The sequence below is a fragment of the Colobus angolensis genome, unplaced genomic scaffold (genome assembly GCF_000951035.1).
Source record: "Colobus angolensis palliatus isolate OR3802 unplaced genomic scaffold, Cang.pa_1.0 Scaffold396, whole genome shotgun sequence".
NCBI lineage: Eukaryota > Metazoa > Chordata > Mammalia > Primates > Cercopithecidae > Colobus > Colobus angolensis.
In genome coordinates, this window is record NW_012117332.1 from 306,931 (window position 1) to 333,358 (window position 26,428).

Here is a 26,428-nt window from a genome sequence, read left to right on the forward strand (position 1 = left end):
CTGGGCACGCGTGCTCTCCCTACGCGCCGCTCCTCGCGGGCTGCGGTGTCTCCAGGAACAGCCCTCGCGGCGTCCCGGAAGGGGTCTGCTGCCGGGAGGTGGGACGGAAGGTGCGGCGCAGTTACTGTGTTGTGTGGGGGGTGTGCGGGATGCATCGAGTGCCTCTGGTCTTCCTCTGGGGGCTGTGAGCGTGTGTGCCGCGCGGGATGTCGCCCTCACACCCCGGCAGGACCGCCCGCTCTCACCTGCCCCTCAGGTGACCGCAGCGTCTCGTCCTCCAAGCCCATTTCGTGCTTCGCAGCTCCCGGTGCCCGGAGGGGAAAGAACTGGTGATCAATGAACTTGCGGGTGGGGTCTTCTTGATGTATCTCGGCTCACGGGGCGCTTACCTGCTCATGTTTGGGAAGCAGGAAAAAGGGTGCTTTGCTGGTTTCGTCCCCTGTCACCGGCTTTCAGATAGAAAAGAGAACATGAAAGAAAGTAATGCTGTGGAGTCACCTACTAGGACATGTTCAGGAAAGAGAACTTAAAAAACTTAAAAATCACACCAACTTGTGAGATTCAGGTTCACACGTGTGGAAGTGTATCTGAGACACACTGGTCCAAAAGTGAGGCTAGGTTCCATTTCCTAAGGAATAAGTTCCTGGGGTAAGGTAATCAGGAGGAGGTCTTCGGAATGTCTCAGGCTAAGCATGGCTGGTTTGTGAGGGTCGTCTCTTAGAGGTGTTGCAATAGGTGGGATCCGACCACTGTGCTTTATCAAAAGCTGTGCTGTTTGAGATTCAGTGGTCGTGAAGTAATCATGCCCACATACTGCTGTAGAAAGACTGTGATATGTGTGCTCCTGGGTATCTCTGGGTGGTGGCCAATATAACACTGAAATAAAGATGAAAATGGCCAGTACATATTGTGTCTATTATGTTCCAGTCGCTTGACTAATATTCACTCATTTGGTTCTCATAACAAACTCTTTGAGGAGGTACTTTTATTATCTCTATAGATGTGGAAACGGAGGCATGGGAGTTTGATTTGCCTGAGGTTAAATCGCTGGGAAGCGTCCACTTGGTATTGAAACCACTCTCAAAGTTCTCTAGTGTTAGAAAAGACTAAGTGGGCAGGAGGCAACGGTTCATAACTGAAATCTCAGCACTTCGGTAGGCAGAGGCGGAAGGATTGCTTGAGGTGAGGCCAGGAGTTTGAGACCAGCCTGGGCAACATATTGAGACCTTGTCTCTACAAAAAAAAAAAAAAAAAAAAAAAAATTAGGCAAGCATGTTAGTGCTCACTTGTAGTGCTAGCTACTGGGAGGCTGAAGCAGGAGGATCACTTGAGTCCAGGAGTTTGAGGCTGCAGTGAGCAGTGATGGCACCACCATACTCCAGTCTGGGGCAAGAGAGTGAGATCCTGCCTCAGAAAAAGAAAAAAAAAAAATTAGAAGGAGAAGTTGAAATTGGCCAGATGCACAGTCACAGAATATTACACAATTTCAGCTATTGAATACCTGATTTACTGCTGGTTATTCATGCATCTTGCTTTGCTTAAGGTAATCATAATAGACAAGAGTTTGAAAACTAGTAAGAGGTGGATCTGAGTTTGAGGAAGAGGGCAAGGATCTGAGGTTGAGAAATTGAATCCTTGAATTGAGGCAGTAAGAAAGGTCAGGGCCTACATACTGTCCTCCCCCTTCTCTTTGTTTTCTAATGCTGGGACCTTTCTGCAGATGAATCCCTTTTTTTCCGTTTTGTCAGACTGGACCTGAAGCTCAAATGTTTACCAAGTTTATATAATCTCTGGAAAGTAGAGATTTGATTTTAGTATTGTTAGGAAATTAGTTAAGATGTTAATGTGCTGTGTTGGTGTGGCCTATACCAGTTTACGTGACCAGCAGTGTGAATCAGTGCAGATTAGAAATGGAACCTAATTTTGATTTTAAGAGCAGTCATTTGGATGGAACTGAGTGGCCGGGAAGGTGTGGAGGTGGACCCCCACTCTAGTTTGTCCTGCAGCCTGTCATGGGAGTCTACCCGAAGCACCACACTCAGCAGACCACTCCCTGACCAGAATTTTTTGGTTCCTCATTTCATTTCCAACTTAAAGCACCTGCGTGGCTTTCAGGCTGGTTTGAATCTTTGCCCCAGTGTTTTTTTCTTCCCTACAGCATTTGCCCTCTGCATTGTCACCTCCTTTGGTGTTGGACTGGTGTATGTACCCCTGGCATAGTGCTGAATTCTGTAGCTACCACATAAACTCGTGCAGAGAGAATGGACTGCTCTTCTAGGTTTTTATTTGTATTCCAGGACGGTGACTCCCAGCGTGAGTATCAAGGATCTCTGGAGCACTGTGGTGTTAATGCAAGGGGTCTGAAAATCCATACCGTATTGTACGTTTTCTTAACAATACTGGCTGAGAATTTACTGGGCTATTCACTCTGCTAAGCATTTTGTATATCCCTACCTAAGGGGCAGGTATAATAATTATCCCCATTTTATTCCTGGCCAAGTAAGGTTAAGTATGTTCCCTGAGGCCATACATCTAATGAGTGTCAGAACTGAGATCTGAACCCAGATCTCAGCAGTTGCTCTAAGTCATTTTGCTATATAGACTGTGGTAAGCCTTATGAGACAGAGAGAAATAAATAGTCTTACTCTAAGAAGAGGTTTCAGATTCAAGTGCCGCTGCTCTGGCACTCAGGGCTGTCATGGCTTTTGTGCCAAGATGAGCTCTTAAATGGGTTGTCCCAAATTCCCGCTTGAGCATAGTGCGGACAGCCAAGGTGTCCTGTCTGCTGTGTATCTCCAGTATGTATTGTCAGACTTCTTATTCTAGCCTTCCCCTCCCATCTATTCTTGACACACTCCTTCCCAAAGTGGGAACCTTACTAAATAGGCTTTAAAGAAGCTCAGGCTCTGGCTTTGCATTGCTGTCTCCAGGCCCTCTGCGAGCCACTCTTAAAAGCTCACCCCCATTGGCTAATGATGCTGTTCTTTACTGCACTCTTGGAGATGTTCTTGCTGTTCTTTGAATACTGTTGCCTTGTACCTCTTTGGAGTAATGATTTGTGGCTGAATGGCCTCACAATTCTTATTCCTTTTAGCTTGAGCCTCAGTGTTCTCAGCCTAATCCTGACAAATGCAACCATTCCAGGAACTTCCTTTGTATTTATATGTATGCAGTCCCTGTTGATTGTATAAGTAATTTACATATCTTTGGTCTTGAGATTATAAACTACTTTAAGATAGAAATCTCATTTTCAGCCTATTGCCTCCCACATGCCTTCATCTAGTGGGGTTTCAAAAATGTTGACTTACTTTTTCCATTAGCAGAACACATCTTCACTGAATGTCTGCTGTGTCCAAGGCTTGTTACAGATGCTGCTACAGATATAAAGATATGAAAGTTGTCTTCATCCATTTGTGTTGCTATAAAGGAATACCTGAGGCTGGGTAATTTATAAAGAAAAGAGGTTTATTTGGCTCATGGTTCTGAAGGCTGTACAAGAAGCATGGCACCAGCATCTGCTTCTGCTGAAAGATTTAGGCTTCCACTCATGGAGCTGGTGTATGCAGAGATTACATGGTGAGAGAGGAAGCAAGAGGTGGGGTGGGCTGTGGCGTGCCAGGCTCTTTTTAGCAACCAGCTCTAGTGGGAACTAGTAGAGTGAGGAGTCACTCATTACTGTGAGGATGGCACCAAGCCTTCATGAGGGATCTGCTTCCATGAAAAAAACACCTCCTATTAGTCCCCACCTCCAACATTGGGGATTAAATTTCAGCGTGAGATTTGGAGGGGTCAGACATCCAAACCATGGCATTCCACCCCTGACCACCCAGATCTCATCCTTCTCACATGCAAAATACAATCATCCTTCTCACATGCAAAATACAATTCCAATAGTCCCTAAAATTCTTAACTTGTTCCAGCATCAACTTAAAAGTTCAAAGTCTGAGACTCAAAGCAAGTTCCTTCTAGCTATGAGCCTGGAAAACCAAAAACAAATTATTTTTTTCCAAGATACAGTGGTTGTACAGTCATTAGGTAGACATTCTGTGACTGCAGCAGCCAGGATGTTGGAGCAGCATGCAGGACGTTCCAGGACTCCTTGAGGTGTTCCAGGCCAGCTGTGCCCTGGGCCTGTCTCCCCAAACCATGCTGTCCTCCTAGGTCTCTGAGCCTCTGATGGGAGAGGCAGCCTCAAAGATGTCTGAGATGCCTTCAGGGTTTTTTCCCATTGTTCTGACTATTAGCACCTGGCTCCCTTTTATCCATGCTGACGTCTTTAGCAAGTGATTGCTCTCCAGCACTATTGGATTTCTTTCCTGAAAAATGTCACTACCACATGTCCAGGTTGTAGATTTGAAAAATTTTTCTGATGTTTCCCTCTTCTCTACCAGTTCTACAAGTAATCACAAGTAATGCACTTTGACTAGCACACGCAGCCGACTGAAGGACCACCTTCCTCAACGACGTCGATAGTCTGGTGGTATGATGATGGCAATAGTTAATATTTACGGTAGAGTAAAATAACATGTATTGAGCATTTAGTTTGTGCCAGGTACTGTTCGAAGTGCATTAAATTTTGTTCAGAGTATATTTGTGGAAGCAACAGAGAGCTTCTATGAGGTGGTTTTCTTTTTTTTTTTTTTTTGAGACGGAGTCTCACTGTGTCGCCCAGGCTGGAGTGCAGTGGCGCGATCTCGGCTCACTGAAAGCTCCTCCTCCCGGGTTCACCCCATTCTCCTGCCTCAGCCTCCCGAGTAACTGGGACTACAGGCGCCTGCCACCACCACGCCTGGCTAATTTTTGGTATTTTTTAGTAGAGACGGGGTTTCACCGTGTTAGCGGATGCTCGATCTCCTGACTTCGTGATCCGCCCGCCTCGGCCTCCCAAAGTGCTGGGATTATATGAGCCACTGCGCCCAGCCTTTTTTTTTTTTTTTTGAGACAGAGTCTTACTCTCTTGTCCAGGTTGGAGCACAGTGGCACAATCTCTGTTTACCGCATCCTCTACCTTCCAGGTTCAAGTGATTCTCGTGCCTTAGCCTCCCGAGTATGTTCAAAAACATAACAGGTGTTTGAATTACTGCTTAGCCCTTACTGAACCGCAGTGACTTTGGGTAAGTCACTTATCTTTTCTGCCAGGTTGGAAGAGTAATTCTTATCAAATAGGAAGTAAGTCTGCATGTAGTAGTGGCCTTTGCCTCATTACTGGAATGGACCTTCCCTCTACAGTGTTAACAGCATAATGAAAGATTTCTTGACTTTTAGGAAAAAGTGGGAGGTATTACTATTTAGCTTTGCTTTGCATGGGGAATCTATTATCTAGAAGCAGAAAGTTCTGTAGTATTTGGAATCAACCACAAGGTTATAAGGTACTGGGAGGCCAACAGATTTAATGTTTAGTGAGTCTTTCAAGACTGTGCAAAGCAGATCTGGGAGCTGGTCTTATCTTCTCATATAAGAGGATTGTAGGCAGTGACTTCCACTCTAAATCTTCCTTGCTGGGATTTGCAGTCCTGGGATAAAAGGTTTGGCATTATTGAGCTGGGCGCGGTGGCTCATGCCTGTGGTCCCAGCACTTTGGGAGGCCGAGGGAGGCCTCCCAAATCTCCCGATCACAAGGTCAGGAGATCGATACTATCCTGGCTAACATGGTGAAACCCCGTGTCTACTGAAAATACAAAAAATTAGCCAGGCGTGGGGGCGGGTGCCTGTAGTCCCATCTACTTGGGAGGCTGAGGCAGGAGAATGGCGTGAACCTGGGAGGCGGAGCTTGTAGTGAGCTGAGATCCCCTCCAGCCTGGGCGACAGAGCGAGACTGTCTCAAAAAAAAAAAAAAAAAGTCTGGCATCATTGGAGGTGAGAGAGATGTCTTGAGTACTCCCCTGCTTAATCAAAGACTGTTATATGTGATTAATTGAAAGAGCTCTGGAGTGGGAATCAGAGGTTGGGTTTTGATACCAATTAATTGTATAGCCTTACATTTTTTGAGGTTTTTCTTAACTTGTCAAGTGAAAGGGTTACCTGGTTATTCTCAGGGATCTAAGGTCTGCTCCTAGTCTACAGTAGTGTCTTGTTTGGATTACATGCTGATTTATGATTGTTTATGTGTACTATAGAGAAATTATACAACTATCTTTATATTTAAGCAGCAGAGTAATTTAATTGCAGTTTTAGACATAAAACCAACTGATTTTTTTTTTTTTTTTGAGACAGAGTCTTACTCTGTTGCCTAGGCTGGAGTGCAATGGTGGTACGATCTCACTCACTGCAATCTCCATGTGCCGGGTTCAAGTGATTCTTATGCCTCAGCGTCCCGGGTAGCTGGGATTACAGGCATGCACTACCACGCCCAGCTAATTTTTGTGTTTTTAGTAGAGTTGGGTTTTCACCGTGTTGACTAGGCTGGTCTTGAACTCTTGGCCTCCAGTCATCCACCCACCTCGGCCTCCCAAAATGCTGGGATTATATGCGTGAACCACCATGCACGGCCAGGATAATTTTTTAAAAATGAAACCAGTGAACTACTAATTTTATTGAATTTGAAATTAAGTTTGTAAACTAAGAAGAAATTCATATGAGTTGTATGTTGTCAGAAGTTGTAGGAATAGAGTGAAAAATCAGAGCTGTCCATCTTTGTAGGACATATCAAATGAATGAAGTGACTTTTTGGTGAGGAATGATTTTTTTTTTAACTGGTACATCATAATTGTACATATTTGCGGGGTATGTGTGATACTCTGGTACATGCGTGTAATGCATAATGATCAAAGCAGGGAAATTAGGATAGAGGAAGGAGTTTTAAATTCTTGGGTTTTTCTTGGGTAGAAAAATGGAGTTAATTATGCCCACATCACAAATTTGTGTGTGGACTAAAAATGATGATCATGTTATAATAAGGCCCACCACTGTTCTTGGCATATATTGTTTATGAAGTGATAATTCTTATTTAGTATGTATAAGTTCTCACAATGGAAGAAATGAGGCAAGGATGGAGAAGTGCTTGGGAACGCAGTTAGGGGTATGTAGGATGAATGAGAATAGTAAAAGGATGGAAGCAGAAACACCAGCTCCTGTAATAGAAGGATAATGAGATCAAGGATGCAAACACATTTTGGTGACAGGTTGGATGGTAATACTATGGCCAGAAATGCAGTCACTGGGCAGGCAATCAGTTTTCTCGGGGAAGACAGTGAATTATTTTGTTCCTCTGGAGTTCGGAGTGCAGTGGTGCAATCATAACTCACTGCAGCCCTGAACTCCTGGGCTCAGGTGATCCTCCCACCTCAGCCTCCCTGGTAGCTGGGACTGGAGGCTTGTGCCACCAAACCTGGCTAATTTTTTACTAATTTTTTTTTTTTTTTTTTTTTTGTAGAGACAGGATCTCACCAGCTGACCAGGCTAGTCTTAAACTCCTGGCCCCAAGTGATCGACTGGCCTTGGCCTCCCAAGTGCTGATAATACAGGTGTGAGCCACTGCACCTGGCTTCTTTGTCTTAAAAATGACTTGGGCAATGTGGTCAGAGGTGGCTGCTGTGGAGTGGGCAAGTCCTAAAGGTGGCCATGCTGCTGTGCTGTACCTTTAGCCAGTCTTCTTTCCTGTCTCCCAGAACTTTCTGTAGCTCTTATTTACAAGGCAAGAAAACTAACACTTTCCCTTCAGTTTACCAGGCTATTCTTAGTATACTTCAGTTTTCTGCTTTCTTTCTCCTTTATTTATTTGTTGATTGTTTGCAATTCCTAATGCCAAAACCTTGTTAAAGATACTTCCAGGTGGGGCGCGGTGGCTCAGCCTTGTAATCCCAACACCTTGGGAGGCTGAGGTGGGCGGATCACCTGAGGCCAGGAGTTCAAGACCACCCTGGCCAATGTGGAGAAACCCCATCTCTACTAAAAATACAAATATTAGCCGGGCATGGTGGTAGGTGCCTGGAATCACAGGTATTCGGGATGCTGAGGTGGGAGAATCGCTTGAACCTGGGAGGCAGAGCTTGCAGTGAGCCGAGATTATACCACTGTACTCCAGCCTGGGTGACAGAGCTAGACTTTGTCTCAAAAAAAAAAAAAAGATACTTCCAATTTACAATTTCTCATGCTTTTCTTCCTTTCTTGAGGAATTTTGGGAATCCCCCACTTCCAGAAGTAAGGTGCTCAGTTGCACTAACCATTCCTATATAAGCTTAATACATAGAAAATGAATGAGTAAAACATGTCTGAAAGGTAATCCTATAGGATAGAAAGCTGATTATCAGTAATGTTCTTGGCAGTGGGGCACCAGTGTGCCAAACCTAGTCTTTGGCAAGCCAATAAGCAATTTTCCTGCCAAAATCTTGTGACTTACCATAAGTAGTAACCCAATTGTTTATATAAATTTACTCATTGAAGTGACTCAGCTTTCCAGGATATTATTTTGGCATTTACTTATGTAAAACTGAGTTGCGTAGACTTGAGGTTAGATGATTTTATATGCAGTGATGTTCTTGGCTGAAGGGTATTTACCTCATTTGTTTCAGACTCTTCATACTGTACCTTTTAAACAATTTACCACATGTGATTTTAGGGGAATCCTTTCTCAGATCTTCTTGCTAAGTTCTTTTAAACTTAAGAATGAAAAAATAAAGGTATTTACTAGGGATTTATAGAAAGTATTTCTTTATACTGACTAATTACACTTGGGAAAATGAACCACCAAAGCTTACTTGTATTATATATATATTATGCTTGACCACTGGGTTTGATTATAATGTGAAATGAATTGCTTGATCATGTTTAACAGAAATATGTTCCTTAATGCTGAGTGAAAAAGCCTCTAATTGGCACTTTTAGAAATCTTTTAACATCAAAACATGATTTTTCTATGTTTCTTAGAAGAGTGCTGTATTTCTATAACTTTTCACAAAAGAAGTTAGATTTTTAATGTTACTTTATTCAAACTATATTTTTACATCTGTAAAAATGATGAATTGGAATTTTACAGGTATGTGCAGACACTAGTAGTATTTTTTGGTGACCAATATTGATAAACATATTTATTATAGTTTAGAGTGGAATCCTTCAAAATGGAAGCTTTGTTGTAAGAGACCTGCAGGTCAAAATGCAAGTGTGGCATATACGCCTGTTGGAGTAAACCCAGTCAAGGAGAAAGACAGTGGAAACCCTGTTTGTCAAGAGTTGTGGGAGGCCTGAGATTTTACCTTACTTGCAGGCTAACAAGTTAGCTTCCTGAAATTCCACGGATGATGGCAGAAGACACAGCACTCCTGGGTCAGCAGGCAGTATGAACTTCACGTTTGTGACAGCTCTGTTTTTATAGTATTTTCTTGCCCCCCAAAGACCATGTGGGCGACACGGTGACTGGGTGGGTCTAGGTGGATGTTGTCCATGCAGTGGGTATGCACCACGGTTGAGGAAATCTGAGATTGGGAAACCCCAGTTTTTTATAAGGGAACTAATAAACCTACCCAGCTTTTGCTTTGAGGGAGACATTATTTTTATTATTCTCCATAGCAAACAAATCTTCCTTCTGCTCCAGAGAGAAACACTATTGCTATCTTAAAATACTATCTACAGATGTCCTGTACAGGAAAGATAGTAGCCGATAAAAGCTGTCAGTACAACCTGCTCATAAGACATGCAGAAACTGGAAAGACCCATAGAGAACTGGCTCCCAACGCTGTTTGTTTGTCTTGTTCCTGAAACTTATCAGATTGACAAGGCAGACCAGTTTTCCTCTTTTTTTTTTCTTCGAGACAGGGTCTTGCCCAGGCTGGAGTGCAGGAGTGCAAACACAGATCACTGGAGCCTCAACCTTGTGCGCTCAAGTGATCTTTTGGCCTCAGCCTCCTGAGAAGCTGGGATAACAGATGGGCACCACTATGCCTAGCTAATTTGTGTGTGTGTGTTTAATTGTTGTTGTTAAGGTGGGATCTTGCCGTGCTGCTCAGGCTGGTTTCAAACTCCTAGGCTGAAGCAATTCTACCATCTCAGCCTCTCCAGGTGCTAGTATTACGGGTTTGAGCTACTGTGCCTGGCCCCAGTTTTCCTCTTATTTCTCCATGCAGTCTATGGGGAGCTCCAGCTTTGCATTTGTTTTCTTTTTGCTTGAAGAACAGAATGATAAGACCTGGACTTGGGTGCTTAGTATGGAATGAATGAATGGGCATTGTCCCTGGAGGAGGCGTTTTATATTTCCCTGTGTGTATAGGCACGGGAACTATAGTAGGTTTGGCTTTGCAGAAACTTTTAGTAGCTTTAATCTGATAGATTAGTCTCAGTTGGCCTGAAGAACACTAGCTCAGAAGGACATTTTTCCAGCCCTGAAGAAGAATATGCCTGCTTCCTCATCACCCCGAGGGGATGATTCTAACTCCATTGGCTGAAACCTTCCCTTCCTTATCTGGCCCCTTTGTATAGTACGCATATCATCACCTTTTTTTTTTGAGACGGAGTTTCGCTCTTGTTGCCCAGGCTGGAGTGCAATGGCGCGATCTCGGCTCACAGCAACCTCCGCCTCCTGGGTTCAAGCGATTCTCCTGCCTCAGCCTCCAGAGTAGCTGGGATTACAGGAATGCGCCACCATGCCCAGCTAATTTTGTATTTTTAGTAGAGATGGGGTTTCTCCATGTTGGTCAGGCTGGTCTGGAACTCCAGATCTCAGGTGATCCGTCTGCCTTGGCCTCCCAAAGTGCTGGGATTACAGGTCATCACTTGTTTTTAATTTACTCACTGAGTGACTGTAAACCTCTTGCATTAATTTCAGTGCTTTCTTTTTTTGCTTTATAATAGTACCTGATGTAAACTCTCATACCTTCATTTAGAGATTACTTCTATCATTTTTGAGTATGTTTGTCCAGTGTCTACCATATGCTAATAGGGCCTGCCCTCGAGATCAGGAAATTTATGTCTTTTCAAATCTTGTAAGTTTGCTAGGATCTTTTTTTTTTTTTTTTGATACGGAGTTTTGCTCTTGCCCAGGCTGGAGTGCAGTGGTGCGATCTCGGCTCACTGCAACCTCCGCCTACTGGGTTCAAGTGATTCTCCTGCTTTAGCCTCCTGAGTACCTGGGATTACAGGCGCCCGCTACCATGCCCAGGTAATTTTTTGTAGTTTTAGTAGAGACGGGGTTTCACCATGTTGGCCAGGCTGGTCTCGAACTCCTGGTCTCAGGTGATCTGCCCACCTCAGCCTCCCAGTAGGATCTTGTTTTGATTTTCATGAGTTTTGATGTTATCATTGAAATATCTAGAAATCTGCATATTTTATTTAAGAGAGTCTGCTTTTTGTACACAAGGAATGCTTGTTCTTGGTGAAGCCTCATATATGATGGATAGGAAGGAATAAGAAAGCTGTGAGAGGAGAATGAAAGGACTTAGCTACTGATTGGATTGTTGGATTGGGGAAGTCAGGAGAAGTAAGGGTTTTTGTTTTGTTTGTTGTGTTTATTTTTATGGTTGGTCCCATTGACATTCAGTTTCTGTAAATCCATGAGGACAAGACTATATTTTACTGCTGTATCCCTAGTGCAGTGTCTGGAATATGGTGGGCTCTGAATAGATATTTGTTGAATGACATCTGGAGTTCATACCTCCTCAGAAATCCTGGAGGAAATATACTGCATATAAGAAGTAACGGGAATGTAGATGTGCACTGTATCATACTTTAGAGCAGGATCGACAAACTTTCCCCTGGACCAAGTCCACCTGCCTCCTGTTTTTGTTTTTGTTTTTGTTTTTCGAGACGGAGTCTCCCTCTGTTGCCCAGGTTGGAGTGCAGTGGTGCGATCTCGGCTCACTGCAAGCTCCGCCTCCTGGCTTCATGCCATTCTCCTGCCTCAGCCTCCCGAGTAGCTGGGACTACAGGTGCCGCCACCACGCCCGGCTAATTTTTGTATTTTTAATAGAATTGGGGTTTCTCCATGTTGGCCAGGCTGGTCTAGAACTCCTGACTTCAAGTGATCTGCCTGATCTGCCCACCTTGGCCTCTCAAAGTGTTGGGGTTACAGGTGTGAGCTACCACGGCTGGCCCTGTTTTTGTAAATAAAGGTTTGTTAGAGCACAGAACATCTGTTTACTTATTGTTTCTGGCTGCTTCCACATAGAGTTAAATAGCTGCAACAGAGACTGTGGGGCTTTGAAAGCCTGAAATGTTTACTATCTGGCTCTTCACTGAAGAAGTTTGCGAAGATTTGCTGTAGAGCTCTCTTCCTTAGGGTGGATAGTGGAATTGCTACTGGTCATAGGTGATGTCTCCAAATGAGAGAATATGGAGACAGAAAGATGAGAGTGAGGAGGAGGAAAATATTTGCATTTCAGGTTTGGAAGAGAAGGAAGCTAGGGAGGGAGGGGAGAGGAGAGAGAATAAAAGTACTGAGTAATGTTGTGGAATCTGAGGCAGGCCAGAGACGTTTTTGTTGTTTTGGTGGTAACACATAACATACAATTTATCATTACTGACATTTAGTACATTAACAAGATTGTGCCGTCTTCACCGCTATCGTTCCCGAACACTTTTTCATCACTCCTTTTACAAAGGAAAGCCCATTCCCATAATCAGTCACTCCCCATCCCCTCCTTTCCCAGCCCCTGGCAGCACAAATTTACATTCTGTCTTGCATGTTTTTCCCTTTTGCTTAGATCTGGGAAAGGTTTTTTTCCGTGATGGAGGGGAAATGGGCTTCTATGCAATCAGGGGAGAAGCCGTTGGAGGAAAGGAGTAGTGTGGTTATGGAAGAGGCTGAAGGGGAGAAGGTCTCGGGCATCTGGAGGCCTGAGGTGGGCATGAGCATCCAGTCCTGCACTGGCGGTGGTGCTGCAGCAGTGCCGTCCCTGTCACTGCAGTTCTGTTCTCCAGGAGCTCTTCCGCAGTGTGATTTTGGGTGCTGTTCCTCGTTATGAAGCCTCTCGGTCATCTTCTTCAGTCTGCACTGTAGCTTTCATAGATTTCTGATTCAATTAGCTGCAGATTCGTTTCTGTGGCTTCCCACCTGAACAGTGATAGAAAGTGATGATATGTATGATGGTGGACAGAGAGATGAGAAACCAGTTTTGAAGTCCTCTAAGAAACACGGAAGTGGATGTGAGTGGTTGATCACACCAGTGAGGTGGTGATTTTGATTAGAGTGGTGTAAGTAAATTTCATGGGTGGTAAGTGCTGAGAAACAAAGATTATTACGGTTTGATGTTTCAAAAGTGGCATCAGGAATTGAGGATAAGGTGTTTCCTGTTGTACCCCGTTTTGGGGTCTAGGAGAATGAATGAGTAAAAATCCTGAATGTCAGTAGCTCATGGAATTTTGGATTTTACAGAGACTGGTAAAAACTTGAGATTGATATGTGGTGGCTAGGTTATTTTGAAAGTAAGAATCTTAGGAATAACAAATTGCTATCTGCTGTCACAGTAATTAAAAAAAAAAAAGTTTTACACCCCAAAATGTAAGAAGAACATGCTCCCAGAATAAAGAACACTCACCAAATTGTATACTTTTGGCTATGTGAACTACTTTTTCTCATTTCCATTTTTTTCATTTTGCTGAAGAACGGGTTAAAAATGTGTCATGGATTGGCATTAGTCCATAGAGTGCATTTGGGAACCACCTATTGAATACTATTAAAAAATTTCATTTGTCCAATTTCATTTGTTCAGATTCTGAAATGAAAAACAATTTCATTTATCTGATTTCATTTGCTCAGAACTGAAATATGAACTTCTTGGGGATAGGGATCATGTCTTCAAACTGTGGTGACCATTTTTTTTTCTTGACTCCAAGGTAGGACACACATTATTTCATATATAAATGATCTAGAGTGCAACTGAATGTTGGAAACCAGGGCTGTCTGGAAGAATTTGGAGTTACTTTATAGTACTTCATCCTTCCTGGTACCCATTTGATATTGAGCACCATAAAAGGTGCTTGGTAAGCATTCGTTTGTTGGCTGTTTCAGATTTCATTTTTAACCACTTCCTTTGGCATGCTGGGCAAATTCCGTAGGTTTCTTTTTTTTTGAGACAAGGTCTGGCTCTTTTGCCCAGGCTGAAAAGCAGTGGAGCCATCTCAGCTCACTGCAACCTCCGCCTCCTGGGCTCAAGCCATCCTCGCACCTCAGTCCCCTGAGTTCCTGGGACTTTGGGTGGGCTCTACCATATCTGGCTACTTTTTCTATTTTTCTTTTTGTAGAGATGGGGTTTTGCCATATTGCCCAGGCTGGTCTCAAACTTGTGAGCTCAAGCCATCTGCCCACCTCGGGCCTCCTAAACTGCTGAGATAACAGGTGTGAGCCACTGTTCCTGGCCCTTAGGCACTTTTCGTACCTCACAAAGAATATACTAGCAGAACCTAGGTGTCAAGATCCCGAGGGAATCCTTACAGCTCTGTTTCTGCAGCTCTCCCTAGTCTCTCAGTGTGCTTGGAAGGAATATTCAAATCATTATTGTGTTGTTTCAGGTTTAACTTGGGAACTTGAAACTGAAATCAAGTTTTGGGGAGCTTCTGGGTGGTGACACATCTTCTTGTTTTGACCGGGCACTCTTTCTTGTCCCCCTGTCCTTATAATGTTGACTTAGGCATCCCGCTGGCTTTGGGAGTTGGTCCACCCTGGGTATTAGGGGGAGGTACAGGGGGAAGAGAATGCTAAATGCATTAAGTGAATTTCTCAAGGTGGATGGGAAGGTTTCGGGGGTTGTTTTTGAGGGGAAGTAATAATACATAGATTTTTGTAAAGTTTTGCATTTCTACATTTCAATATAAACCATGAAAAGGAGAAATAGGAAGTATTGAAGTCCCTCTTTTTTTCCTTTCAGCTTTTTTGTGGACAACAGTGATTTTTTATTTTATCCCTTATCAATTTTGCTATTTTGACTAATTTAGTAAGTTCAAATTATTTAAATTTGTATAGTATTTTCTTTCCATTGAGTTGTCTTTCAATATTTACTGATGTTTGAACATACAGTTTTTAACCTATTTAAGCGTTACCAAAAGTGTATACTATTGCCAGATTGTTATTATGGGAAATTTGATTTGAGTTGCTAAAAACAAGGAAGTATTTTATCTAGACCAGGGAAATAATTGGGAGCCCAACTAGACATCTTACCAGATTCTCTATATAGGACATCGCTGTTAGTGGAGGACTTTAGGGATGGGTCCAGGAAACCTGAGATTACTGCTTAGGTCTTTGAAGAATGGAGATCACTTAACCTTTATGGAGTGTGGTTTTTTTCTCTTTAAATGTACGTTTCAGAAAATAGATGTAAATATACGTAGATAATAAAAGTGTCTAGATTTTTAGTTTTCCTAAGTCAAAATTTATAGCATGTATAATGGAAACTTTTAGTAGGACATTGACTAATGTAGATAATGCTTAACATTTGGATTTGGGAAAGATTTCGGGAATTAATCCTGTGGCAGGACTCTGAGGAGGAAGCCAACTGTGGACTCTGGAGAGGGGTCTTCAGAGGAGTCTGGAAATGCCTGTAGCGGAAGAGGCAGCATTGTTGTTTCCCTAGCAGCTTGGAATGTGGAGGCAGAAGCTGCTTCCCTGGGGCTCTAGGCAGGAATAAGCCTTCGAGGTTTACAAGTAGAGGCTCATGCTGGATGACTGGGTTATAATTTAGTATTCTTCAGGTACAGCAAACAAATAATGCTTTGAAAGATTATCTTATAGCTCAACAGGTTTTGTTTTCTCTTTAGTTGTAATAAGATTATGTTAATAGGCAAACATTTTTATCAGGGATGATCTGGGCAAAGTACCCATTTCTTGTACCTGAATTCTGGCCTTGGAATTAAGATAAACCTGTAAAGGGAGAGGAGAGAAAGATGAACATGAGTTTAATTCCTGACCTCAATACTCACTGGGTGTCACAGGGAAATTTACTTTTTTTTTTGTCTTGCTCTCGCCCAGGCTGGAGTGCAGTGGCATGATCTTTGCTTAACGCAGCCTGGACATGCTGGGCTCAACTAATCTTCCCACCCCAGCCTGCTGAGTAGCTGGGATCACAGGTGTGCGCCACCACACCTGACTCATTTTTTTTTTTTTTTTTTAGAGACAGGATCTCTCTGTGTTGCCCAGACTGGTCTTGAGCTCCTGGGCTCGAGTGATTCTCATATCTTGGCCTCCCAAAGTGCTGGGATTACAGGCATGAATCACCATAGACAGCCCATGGGCAAACTTCTGAGTCTTTTCGAGCCACGCTTCTCTGTACTAGGGTGAAAGAAGGTGCCTTGCATAATGATGTTCTGGAAATGGGAACATTGTTATTCTGGAGGATCACTTTGGTTTTTCTTGTGTACCAAACTGGATGCAGGCAGTGTCCTACCTCTGGACACCCTGTCTGCACTGAAGCCCTGGGGAAAATTGGAGCACAGGAGAACCCCACCACTAGAAGTTTGCTTCAGGGACTCTTGCTTTTCCTGTCTTCTTCCCCTTCCCTTTCTCCACTTCATCATATCAGTCATAGTGTTTGCCTTCGGGAGCCAGCCTCTGTTGTGGTTGCTGCCCAGAGCCTGGCTGCCTGGCCACTTGCATTGCCCCGTTGTCGATTGGAGCCTTATTTTACTTGCTTCTCAGATGTCATACCTGGACCCACTTGTTGAAACTGTCAACAGGGGATATTGGGGCTAATTCCAGGGGAAAAAAGGGAACTCTACAACACTACACAGTTGAACTGAGAAAGCCATTCCATGCAGCTAATGTGTTGTTCAGGGTGACTCTTAACACTGTACATTATGGCCCAGGAACTAAATTTGTGTTCAAGTGAATGCCCTTCCTACAGAGAAGTGGGCTCCAAGTTTAAATAGCTGATTTCCAAGTTTTCTTTGGAAGGATTTGTTAAAGCACACCCTTTGGATCAGTTCGTATCACCAGTTCCAAAGCTCACCAAGCTTAGGTGGAAGGAGGCATGACTGCCCTGGGGATGGGGAAGGGCTGCTTTCTTCATTGTACTCTGCATGGCAGAAATGTTTCTTTCTCTTAAAAGCAGTTTTACCTGTTTTAAAAAATGGGCTCAGCTCAAGGCAGATCACTTAAGGTGGGATGGAGAGGGTTTGGAGTGTACACTGAAGAAAAGGGGAGTGCTTATAAAGGTGGGCGAGGAAAAGGAGGATGTGAAGGCCCAGAAGTGCTGAGAAGCACAGAAGGGTGGTGTTGGTGTTGGCTTTTCAGTCTTCATTTTCCTCTGTGAATGGATCCTTTTAGATCAGTGGTGGGATGTCATAAACATTTAATCCTGAGTGACACAGAAGTTGACGCAGGTTTGCACTTTATATCTAAGAGGAACCAAGCATGCTCAGACAGGTGTCTGCCGTTTTTGTTTCTCAAGGAGAAGTTCCTAAAGGTGCTAAGAGGGGTACATTTTGTCCAGGTTCAGCACTCAGAGGGAGGTGTAAGAAGCTGCTTGCCTTCCTTTTCCCTTATACTGCACTGTGTAGACCCTGCACAGGCCTGGACCACGTGCCGAGGAAGGGCTGCACAGCCACAGGTTGACTCTCATTGAGCATGGTTGTGTGTTAACTACCCATGTTCCCTGGAAATGCTGCAGAACTGAAGATGGAAGCAGGTAGGAGATCCTATGTGTGGACAGCAAGGGGAGTGCTGGGCAGCTGCACTTTTATCGACCCTGGGGAGCTGGCCCTGTCGTTGCCTTGCTCTCATGGCCATTGAGATTCAGCTGCCATTGTGACCCAGGGGACCCCTGTGTGGCACAGCCTCAGTTCTGGAATCCCAGGGAAGCCAGCTCTGGCCTTTCCGCTCCGTCCTGTACTGTCAGCCACAGCTGGCACCTCACTCCCTGCGTCCAGTGCAATCTCAGGTGTCTCCTGCTGTGCTTGCCTTTTCCACGGTCAATCTCTAGGAATTACTGAAATTCTCACTAGAATCAGCTGTTTCTCTAGATTTGGAGCTTGTTCCAAAAGAATACTTTGCTTTTTTGTTGCTATTCTGACCTTTGATTTCAGTCCTCTCCAAAGATAAGAAAGTTGCCATTTGTAGTTGAAGCGTCCATAAAGCATAGTTCTGATGGTGGTGGTGCAATAGAGTTACTTGGGCACGTTGAATAACTCTTGGCTCTTCTATGCAGTTCAGTGGGCTTAGGGCAGGACTTGGATCTGACTGTTTTTAAAAACATTCTGAGGTGTTTGAAAAGTGGGGCTGGGGTTGAGAACCACTCATTTATGGTGACTGTGGGTAGTGACTTGAAACATTTTATATATATATGACATATATATGGAAATATATATTTCATAAACTTTTTTCCTTAACATTTATTCAGAATAGTAAAAATAATGTTCATTGCTGAAAAATCGGAAGTATAGGAGGATATAAAGTTTCAGGGGGAAAAAAAACTAACACCTGTAATCCCATCGCTCAGAAGTAATTACTGTCTGCATTATCTTTTCATTGTTTTGACTAACTTGTTACTGATTGACTTCACTGCTTTTCAGCAAATGTTACTCGCCTAGAATTGAGTATGGAACTTAAATTGGATCTGGAATAATTCCTAGATGATTCTTTTAGAGTCGTCAAGTACTGATTGAGTACAAGGAACTGCAGGAATGAATGCATCTGGGGTTCTATGGTGGGGAAAATCCCAGCCTCAAGAGATATTGTTGGTTAACCAGCTTAGCACCTCCTATTAGGATTGTCGTAGACATTTGCATGTATATTTTAGTTCACATGTTAGGTGTTTTTAATAGTTTCATGTTATTTTGAGTGATATAATTTAAGAGAGTAAGTGCTGGTAGAATCAGAGTTCATTAGTTTTTGACATGGTATATGCAAACACTTAAAAAAATTCCTGTGATGTTTACTGAAGTTTGCATTTCCAGATATTCATATTCCATTTCTGCATATTCTGATAGGAAGGTTATGATATCTTTTTTGTTGGGACTATTGCTCTGGATTATTTATCGATTAACTTTTGTTAATGATATACTCTGTGAAAGCACTTTATTAACTGGATTAAAAAATTGTAGCACACAGTAATGCGAAAATTTAGTTGGAATGTTACCCTTATGGACAGTTATCACAGGCAGAATCTAACTCTTAGATGCAAACAGCAATCATGATCTCACAGGTCTCCTACAGTTCTGACAAATTTTTTCAAAATTAGTGAACTGCATTCTGGGTCTTTACTTTAGAAGAGGCTCTAACTTCACGGGTTTCGTATTATTTTTACCCAGGAATCAGGATGCCTCACCCAAGGGCAATTCTGACAAAAATAAAGTATGTTGTTGGTGAGTGTCCAGAAGAGAGTGAAAACTGGGATGGCCTGGCTCAGTGTTGGTCTATCAGAACCTTCCCCTAGCATAATTATTTGTTTCCTTTCTCCCTCCTTTTTGTTTTCTCCCTCTCCTTCATTTCTTTCTTTTCACAGTTTTTTCTTTTCTATTGCCCTCTCTTTTTTTTTTCTCTTCTTAGGTTAGGCTTTCAGGGGTTGGAATGGGAGCAGAGTTCACCTGCCAGGAGGTGAGAATGGCAGGAGAGCTGGAATGGCAGTCCTTGGCTCTCCTGTGGTCAAGGTCTGATTACCTACTAGGTAGTCATTGTGTCCCAGGAGATTTCAGAGAACAAACAGTGGAATCTTATTTAAATAGTTATGATAGGAGCATTAATGGTGTTTGTAGATCGTGGTCCAGATGGAAGCTGGCACTTTTCCGACAAACCCCTTGAAACATTTCCTTATTCTACTGCATGTTAGGATTTTACAATCATTCTTTTCTGAACCCTAGCCTACTGGATAATCACAAGTGCTTTTTACTTCCTTTGTGCTGTAATATTGATCATCCATGTTGGTTGTTTTACAGCAAATACACTGATCCGGATGCAAGCCGGAAAATGTAAGGGTTGGCAAAGACTCATCATTTGCATAGAACAGCCTAGAACCTGTCAGAATGAACTTGTGGAAGAGAGCTGTGGCATAGGAGCAGGAGAAAGTATAAGTCAGGGGCTGTTCGGTACTGCACTCAGTCAGGGCTGTTCGGTATTGCGCTCAGTCAGGGGCTGTTCGGTACTGCGCTCAGTCAGGGGCTGTTCGGTACTGCGCTCAGTCAGGGGCTGTTCGGTACTGTGCTCCATCTTTAGTTCAGCTTTGTTGCAGGGATCAAGGCAGCACGTTAAAGTACAAGTTAGGGGGCACTTCTGTCTTTAATAAGATCATGGGCTAAAGGCTTATTTATTTGTTTGTTTATTTATCGAGACAGGGTCTTTCTTGATTACTCAGGATGGAGTGTGATGGTGCAGTCTTGGCTCACAGCAGCCTTGACTTCTGCAGCTCAGGCAGTCCTTCCACCTCAGCCTCCCGAGTAGCTGGGACCCCAGTTGTGCACTACCATGCCCAGCTAATTTTTTTTTTGCATTTTTTATAGAAACGAGGTTTCACCATGTTGCCCAGGCTGCTCTTGAACTCCTGGACCCAAGCGATCTACCCACCTCAGCTTCCCAAAGTGATTAGATTACAGGCGTGAGCCACCATGCCCGGCCAGGGCTTACTGTTAATCTCAGGTAGTGTCTGAAATTGTGCAGATGCACGTGCATTCAAATCTCCTCTCTGCTAGTTCTCACTTCTGTGACTTTCAAGTAATTATTCACCCTCTCTGTGCCTCAGTTTTCTCTTTTGTAAAGTGAGGATGATGATACTAGCCATAGGTAGAGGTTAAGGGACACAGTGTCTGGCACATAATATTGATAAATATTCATTAATATTTTACTCTTGTCCTGAACATTAGTCTGCTTTGGCCTAGAATTCCTTTCCTGAAGACATGCTATAATTTCTTTCTTTCTTTTTTTTTTTTTTGAGACAGAGTCTCGCTCTGTCGCCCGGGCTGGAGTGCAGTGGCCGGATCTCAGCTCACTGCAAGCTCCGCCTCCCAGGTTCCCGCCATTCTCCTGCCTCAGCCTCCCGAGTAGCTGGGACTACAGGCGCCCGCCACCTCACCCGGCTAGTTTTTTGTATTTTTTTTAGTAGAGACGGGGTTTCACCGTGTTAGCCAGGATGGTCTCGATCTCCTGACCTCATGATCCGCCCGTCTCGGCCTCCCAAAGTGCTGGGATTACAGGCTTGAGCCACCGCGCCCGGCTTGCTATAATTTCGATAAGAGTAAACAACTAACTCTTATTTGCAAGTTCAAATAAACATGTTTTTATGAAGGTACTTGGTGTTCATTAACAAATGCTATACTTAGGATTTTTTTCTCTGTCTGAGACATAATACCAAATTTGTACACAAAATATTTCTGATCACTGATCTTTGCTCCTATAACTATAAAATTACATGTAAAATAGTTAAAAACTACTCAGTACACTCTTTGGAATAAATGTATTCCTCCTATGAGAAGCATCATTGAGATCTTTTATTTGGGAAGCAATTAGGTTGCAAATTGTAAACAGTTTCCAACATCATCACCCAACTGAAAATGCCAAGTTGTCTGAGTCTAATGTCTAGACGTTATTGTGGCCCTGTGGTCAGTGTTCTGCATTAGGGATCCCTGCAACAGGGCTGAATTAAAGATGAAGTGGAGTAACCCAACACCTGTGTTAATAAGTGTGGACAATTTATTGGGTTCCACAACAGGCTGTCAGTATCCTTCTCATTATTTCCCTAAGCCTTTGTTTCACAACCCAGTGGCTTCAGTCACTATGTCCATTTTCTTATCTCTTAGGGACTGTTCAACTCATTATATTTGGTTACTTTTCTCATCATACCCTAAACTGTTGTTATGTAAGATCATCTAAATTATCTTTCATGGCTAAACTCTGTAACTTTGGTCCTTGTCTTACTTGCTTTGTTGGCATGTGTTATCACCGTTACTTTTCCTCTTGATTTTCCCTCCTCTGCTGGTTTTCCTTGTACCTCTCTGTCAGTGCTTTGTTCTGCCCACCGTTGCAGGTTAGTGTGTCTTAACATACCATTCCTGGCTCTCTTCTACTTTGTTCACTTTCTATGTCCATAGCTGCAGCCACTCTGCCCTTGTGATTCCCAAAGCATTGGCTCCAGTCCAGATTTGTTTCCTGTGTTCCAGACCCTGAATTCCAAATGCCTCAACATTTCCATGTAGGTATTTCATAGACATCTCTTACTCCACATGTCCCTCCCTTCTATCATCTCTGTGGTTTTCCCCATCCTAGTTCAAAGCAGGACCACAATCCATTTGAGAGCCAAAGTCAGAAATCTTGGAGTCATCCTGTCTTCCTCCTTCCCCCTCACTCCTCCACCGGCAGGTCCTGTTGATTTTATCCCACTGACATAACTTTGGTAGCGGTGTCATCTCTGGTTCTTTCCCTGCCCACATCAGTTACCTTGTCCTGCCTGGGCTGTTGTAGTAACCTCCTACCTGGTCTTCTGCTTCTAGTCTCTCTCTTTTCCATTCATTTGCTGCCAGTGAGTTTTAGCTGGAGTGGCCATCTGATCATGTCAGATGATCACTCCTCAGTTCAAACTGTTGGTGGCTGTCTCTTGCCCTGGGGGGAGTGTAACTTCCCCAGTGTCTCAGTCCCTTTGTGACTAGCACTTTCCTGCCTTTGCACCACATGCACCCCAGCTTGTGTGTATGTGTTTTACAAAACTGATAGTTTCTTGAATTCACCATATCCACATTAGTCATAGTTCTCTGGAGTAACAGAACCAATGGAGTATATAGATATATATGGAGAGAGAGATATTGATTGATTGATTGATTTTGAAGGAATTGGTTCATGTGATTGTGGGGGCTGGCAAGTCTGAGATTTGCAGGGTGGGCTGGCAAGCTAGAGACACAGGAAAGAGTTGATGTTGCAGCTCCAGTCCAACATCTAGGCTGCCTGGAGGCAGAATTAGTTGTTCCTCCTGGGTAATGTCTTTGAGTAGATGCTCACGTTATAGGGAGTAATCTGCTTTACTCAGTGTACTGATTTAAATGTTAATCACATCTAAAAAATAACCTTCAGAGCAACATCTAGGCAGGTGTTTGACCAAGTCTGGTTGGCATATCCTAGTTAACACACAAAATTAACCGCCTCACTGTCTTTCGCAATTTTGCTCATGTTTGTATCTGTCCAGATTTCCCCCACACCTACTGTGGTGCCTACTGACCACCTGGAAACCTGCCGCTCATCCTGTGCTCCACTTTCAGCCTGCCCTGACCTTCTCAAGCAGCACAGCATTTATTAGTACTGCATTTCCTTTTTTTGTTCCTAATTGGCTGGTAATTACTTCAATTACAGTATTCTCCCTCGCTGTGAGTATTCTTAAATTGCCTGTCTTCCCTAACAGAATCAGTATGCCTCCAGGACCAGGCTTCTATTGTTTACATGCACCGGTGCTTAAGCACCTGAGGAGTACCCAATAACTGTGTAATGAGGCACTGAATGAATGGAGACGTTTGGGCCAAAGGGTCTGAGATAAGCAGGGAGAATGGAAGCAGTTGAAGGAGAGAGCAGATGTTTTGGAGCCATTTTGAGTTGGAGGAATCCCATTCACTGCACCAGGGAAGCAGGGAGAATGGAAGCAGTTGAGGGAGAGAACAGGGGTTTTGGAGCCATTTTGAGTTGGGGGAATCCCATTCACTGCACCAGGGTGTGGTCTGTAATCCCCAGGAGAGCATTTTAGATGCCTAGGGAAAGCAGCTCTGCAGTCAGGTTAAAGACAGGATCGGAGTAAACCTCTGAGAAGCTCCAAAAGTCAATCCCAGATCTTCCTTCTTACAGTGAGTGCTGGTCTAATGATTTCCATAGAATTTGCATCGTAATTTGGTGACAGTATGCAAAAGCTGTCACTTCTCAGACTGCAGCATACTGGACGCTTCCAGCTAATCACCTCCATGCAAGGGAGCCTGGACTGAAACATTGTCTGTTGCTTTTCGTTATCTTGGAGAATAATTTAGGTAGAATTACTGTTTAATTTTCGTATTTGCTATTTAAGAAAATCTGTTTCTTCACTGCCCTTTGACTTTCATTTTCACTTTTTCTTCCCACTGACCTGGCTGCTTCTTAAAGGGGCAGCACCAAGTTTCCTGTTGTCCCCATGGGCAGTGGCCACAGATTGACTTCTTTTTATTCTTTTATACTCCATGGCACACTCTGAAAGTATTTTCTTTTTTGTTGTTGTTGTTTGTTTTGTTTTTGTTTGGGACTGCTATAAGCTGAATACGACATTCTCATTAATTCTTTTACTCATGTTGCAAAATTCACTAAGATCCCTTTGTTAACAGAACATTTTAGATGACACTACTTTAAATAATGTAATGTTGTGTTTAAGGGAGGCTGATTAAAATAATAAAATGCAATTGAATTCAAAACAGATGGATAAATCATGACATTACAAGTGAGAACTAGAATTCTACGTGAAGCCAGGAATAAAGCCTAGATCTAATCTTTGAGCCACAATTTTGTGTTTTCTTGTTTGTTTGAGATTGGGTCTTGCTTCTTACTCTGTTGCCTAGGCTGGAGTAGAGTGGCTCACTGTGACCACAAACTGTTACGTTCAAGCGATCCTCCCACCTGAGTCTCCTGAGTAGCTGGACTACAGGTGTACACTACCACGCCTGGCTAATTAAAAACATTTCTGTATAGGCGGGGTCTTGCTATATTCCCCAAGCTGGTTGTGAACTCCTAATCTCAAGTAATCTTCCCACGTTGGCCACCCCCAAATGCTCGGATTCCAGGTGTGAGCCACTGTGCCTGGGCTTGTACATCCTTTCTTAGAAGGTCACAGCTTTATTACCTTTATCAAACAGGACATACAAGTACAGGTTGAATATCCCTTATCTGAAGTGTTTGGAAGCATAAGTGTTTCAGATTTTTTTTTTTTTCCCAGATTTTGAAATATTTTCATATACGTAGAAAAATGTGTATACAAATCTTGGGGGTGAGACCCAAGTTTAAACATTAAATTTATTTGTTTTCACATATACCTTAAACATATAGCCTGAAGGTAATTTTATACAATACGTTAAGTAATTTTGTGTGTGTAGCAAAGTTTGTATACGTCGAACTGTCAGAAAACAACTCTATTGAAGCCACCCATGTGTACAGTCTGTAGTTGTCTGGCATCCCCATCCTTCCTGAGGCTGAATTTAATATGCTGCATATAAGCAATTATTGTCTTACACCCATTCACATGAAAGCACGTAACAGTAAAAAATATGACATACCATTATTACAGCAAGAAAACAAGTGTCAGGGTGAATAAGCAGCACAGGAGCATCACCAGACACCTGTACCAGCTGGTAAATCACAGCAACAGCACACGGCATCAGGCTCTCAGTCTCCATCTGTGATGCCTTGTTTTGATTAAAAGGTTACTGTATCTTATTTTTTGGGGGTTAAAAGAAACATCAGAAGCACTGAAGGACTGGGAAACTGGGTCCTCTAGGGATAAGGAGGTGTTCTGCTGGATGGCTTTTAAAGATGCTTCCTCCAGAGTCATCTGCCTCATTAGCCACGATTTTTGTTTTACGAGTCTTTGATTTTATAAACTGACATGATTTCATGTTTCATTATGAATGCACACTGCCCTAGCCCTTCAATAGGCCTTCACACATTTTCAGCATGTTGTCTATAGGTACTTTTTCTGCAGTGTTGATGTCACCTTCATTGTCACCATTATGGGTTGAGTACCCCTTATCTGAAATGCTTGGGACCAGAGGGGTGGACTTTTCTACTTCTGGTGCCATGTTGGCACTAAAAAAGTTTTGGATTTGGGGACATTTTGGTTTTTCAGATTAGGGATGCTTAACCTGTTGTTGTATAATTTATGACGTTTGAGGAAAGCAAAAGTAATCTGGCTGCTCAGGAGCAATGTTCATGACACTGAAATCAGAGGGAATTTTTTTTTTTTTTAAGTTTCTGGTTTAAGTTGGTGCCCAGGAGGTGTGGTCTGTTTGTTACTGGTCTGTGACAAGGTAAGTACAGAAAATGAGAGTAAGTTTAGAAGCTTTTATGGCAGGTTGACATTCCTGAGACATTTACATCTAATCATTTTCTTTAGTAATTCACCTTTAGTTGTATTTTACAAAAGAACCAGTTAATGATGGATTAGAAATTTAAAATGAGGATGCTGACAATAACTAGTTCTTTACTGCAGATAGTTTGAGAACGACCAGTTTAGAGGATCCAGTGTAAAGTGATTACAAATAACATCCATATAGTAAGTTCTATGTTGTCTTCTCACTTAACAGGATGTACTCTTGGCTGATGGCCTAGTGTCAGCATGCTCTTCAGCTAAACCAGTTCTGTAGGGACTCAAGTTTCTACCTCTTGTATAATCTGGCTTTTATTTAGATTTTGCTTTATTTCCAAATTTTTATTTATTTTCTAGGTAGGTAATATATTCGCCTAATTTAAAATATAAAGATGCAAATGGGTATTCAGGTGAGTCCTCCTATGCCTGTCCCCCATCACCCAATTTCCTCTTCTCAGAGGACCCACCTGTTGCCTATTTACTTTATTTTTTTGTTTTTCACACAGGGT